This window comes from Lepus europaeus, chromosome 7 (genome assembly GCF_033115175.1).
Source record: "Lepus europaeus isolate LE1 chromosome 7, mLepTim1.pri, whole genome shotgun sequence".
NCBI classification, from domain to species: Eukaryota; Metazoa; Chordata; class Mammalia; order Lagomorpha; family Leporidae; genus Lepus; species Lepus europaeus.
The window spans coordinates 24,526,861-24,530,688 of NC_084833.1; the positions used below are offsets into that span (position 1 = coordinate 24,526,861).

At 32.9% G+C, this 3,828-nt stretch overlaps 1 pseudogene; it reads left to right on the forward strand.

The window, feature by feature from the left end:
• Positions 1-3,438: 3,438 nt before the first annotated feature.
• LOC133765019 (U2 spliceosomal RNA) lies at positions 3,439-3,588 on the forward strand (annotated as a pseudogene).
• The last annotated feature ends 240 nt before the right edge of the window (positions 3,589-3,828 follow it).

Here is a 3,828-nt window from a genome sequence, read left to right on the forward strand (position 1 = left end):
ATAATGTACAAGATCAAATCTTTGCATATAAATGACAACTTTAATTAAGAGGAAGACTCCCAGAAAGGGAAGATGGCCAGAGCAGTTAACATGTCCTTGAAGCATTCCTTTGTTTAAAAATAATGAGTGCTCCAGTTAGGACAGTGGAGATGGAACATGCTAGAGGTTCAATATTTATTAAGAGGTAAGGATAAAAATATTTTGGTGATTCTCTGGTGGCAGAGTAGGAAATTGACTTCCATTCTCAGTTACCTAAGCCAGTTGTGGTGTACCAAAGGAAATTAATGTGATGCAGAAAGTTTGATATAAGTTGAACTGAGAAGTGGTAAGTTACATGCATGGATACTAAATGCTTCAGAGACTCAGGATACAAAGGTAAAAAATCCAAGTGCTCTGTCCTAAGGGAGAGCCAAAATCTGGTAGTTAGCAATATTCTGCTGAATGTGAGGAGTTTTTTTTAATGTAAATACATGTCTATATGCAGTTAAATTTTTTTTCATTTTATATTTAATGTTTGTTTAACCAGCGCATTATTCTGATGAAGATAATCTTCTGCATTTCTATCATATTTGTCATCTGTCAATTATTTCTCCTTCACATTTATCAAAATGTGGTTTGTTTTGTTGTACTGCTTTTTGGATTATTAGCTTTGAAAATTTTGAGATATATATCCTCAAGCAACATTTTATTCAGAAAGATAGAGAAAAGCAAAACATTCTGAGCCTTTGGCTTTTTAAAATGTCCTCATTTTGACTAGAGTTAGGAAATTGTGTTCTAAATTATGTTTTGAACATTGAAGTCAGTGTACTACTGTCTAGCATAAGGAATTTCTTTTAAGGGTTTTTAAGCTAATCAAATTTTCTTTTTTTTTTCTTTTTCTGTTTCGTGCAATGCCACAAAAACTTTGCTCTTCCTCTGCCTCTCCCACATATTCTCTCTAAAAGCTTTTAAAAGTATCTTTAAAAATGTAACGTTTCTACAGCATAAGTCTGGGTACAGATTTGTTTTTATTGATACTGTTAGACCCTGGAGAGAATATTTTGGTCTGAAGACAGAGGATGTCCTTTAGCATAAGAAATTTTATTCTATTGTTAGTTTCCTTCTATTGTATATTTTCTATTGCTGTGAAAGTCCATTTGCATGTCTTTTGAAGCTTCTCTGATATTTTCTATCACTTTTGCTATTGCTCTGTATTCTGAGAGATTTCCTTGATTTTTATCTTTCAGATCTCCAATTCAGTAATCCTTTGAGGCTCCACTCAAATGTTTATAATAATTAAAAATTGCATTCACAACATTTCCACTTTTAAAAAGAGCATCATTGTGTTGAGTAAGTTAGTGTAATATACACATAAATAATATTTTTAATTAAACTTTGTTCATCTAGGGCATTCTTTCATATTATTTTTTCTAAAATTTCTGGTGAACCTTAGTTGATCATTTATGTTTATATAAGGGGAAATTTACACTGATTAATATATCTAACTAGCATTGCTTTCTTCTACCCTGGGTAGGCTTTTTTTTTTCTCTAAAGTAGTCTCAGTAAGAGGAAGTCATTAATACTATTAACAGATTAAAACCAAAAAAATGCATGTCTCAAGAGTGTCTAGTTAGATACTGAGAACATGGACTTATCAAAGAGATAGGCAACTCCATACTTTCTAGCTGGAGCATTTACCCTGCAACAATCTCAATGCCACCTTTCCATACTAATGTGGCCATTAATATTCATCTCTAAGCAGTTTAAAATTTGCAGATACAATGAGTTGGTCGCATACAGAGAAAAAAATATGTCTGATTACAGTTCTGCACTATTTATTTCAATTATGCATCAGAGGTAGGAGTATAAGTGTCACCAATAAAAAGGTTACAAAGGGACATTTCAAGGAAAGACTCATATATGGTTCTGATAAATTCTGGTGGCAGTAATGTCTGCAAAAAGAGAATGTGCCTGGGGAAATGTGATAGAATAGATTTTTTTTCCCCACTCTGTCATGTAAGTGTGAAATGAAATTAGAACACAGGTAAAAGAGATTAAGGACAGGTGAGCAATTTATGTGTGGAATATCAAGTGCATGGACAATGGCAACCTCATCACTCCCCATTTTGCTTTCTCTTCCTCTCTTAGGCAAACTCAAAGCTATCATGGAAATAAATAGGATAGAAATAAACTTTGGGAGCATTAAAAAAGTCTTGCTGTTGTCTAGCTGCCAGCCTCCTGGCAGTACTATAGTTAAATAATTTGGGACAGATGGATGCATATGCTTAGAGAGCAGGGACGTAGTTAACAGTGAGGGTGGACACAGAGCAGGGTGTCAGTCTGCTTTCCTCTGGAGCTAGTGAATACCTCATTATGTACAAAGGCTGTAGCCATGCTGCTCAGATGACACTCTGCATGATTCTATTGTGGGCTTCAAGAGCAATATATTTCCCCAGTCCAAGTAAAGTTATATTTCAGGACATGAACTTGTCACCTGGTATACAAACAACTTACATTTTGCCAAATGTAGACAACTGGTTGAAGCCAATTTTGTGCTTTGTTGTGATACACATGACAGATGACCTTACCATGCAGGAGACACTAGGCTTTGAGTTACTTCTTTCATGCTATGCACATTTAAAAAATAGTGAATAACATCTCACTTTACATTCCATTTTGGAACCATTTGAAATTTGAAATAGGAATCAAACATCAGCCCTTTTTACTGATAAATTGAAGTGGAAACAATATTTTTTTTAAATCTTCTCTTTTTCACTCCCTTCTCAATTCTAATGTTTGGACCAGCTCATCGATGGGGAAAACTGTCAGTAACTTGGAAAAGTAAAAGAGAGATATTGACTTTATTACATGTAATTAGGATAGAGATAGATAAGTATTAAGTGTTGATCTAGGTATGTAGCAAACCTTGAAAAAGTATCAAAAGAAAAAGCGTGCATTTTCAGGGTAGGCTAGCCCAAAAGAAAGAACTAGGAAAGGGTGAATTTCACAAATTCCTTCTCAAATGGCTATCTTCCAGATAAATCACTCTTCATCACATAAGTTAAAGTAAGTCATTTAAATATTTTCAGCATATCCAAGATGTCAGGTAGTTTTACTCTCTGTGCAAAAGGAAAAGTTCTCTCTCTCTCTCCCCCAGTCTTGTCACTCTGCCATTCCAATAAACAAGTAAATCTTTAAGAACTATATTGGGAATACTAAGTTCTGATAACTCTATTATTTTGAGTTGTATAAAGTATAATCCTTCCCAGCAAGCTCAGCGCTTATATGTAGCTGATTGTAGCACTATGAAATATCAGTGTACTCTTATATATGCATCAGAATATCTGTTATTTTATTTTAGTTTGAAAAATAATTTTGGAAGAACCATGTAAGGTCACTGAGACTTTGTTTCCACAGAATCTATAGCTATTATTTATAGCTGAAGCAATAAAAAATATCATCGCTTCTTGGCCTTTTGGCTAAGATCAAGTGTAATAACAAAATGTGGAGATGCTTTAAAATGTGTGTTTTGTTGCAAATAGTTGAATTCCATGCAGTTTTTATAATACAAATTTTTCATATATTCTGAAAAAACATGTTTTACTACAAGACAAACTCGTACTTTTAATTCTATTTCCACAAAATGTTTGATACTTTCAAATAAATAATAAATGTTTTACAACTACATATTATGATTACAGAATTATATATGTATGTTTATATACATATACCCACACATGTAATGCATATATATTTATTTATTTTTTTGCTCTCAAAGAAACAAAGATATACTTTATTTAATTAACCACAATCAACAACAAAGCTGTTTAACACATAAACTAATACAAA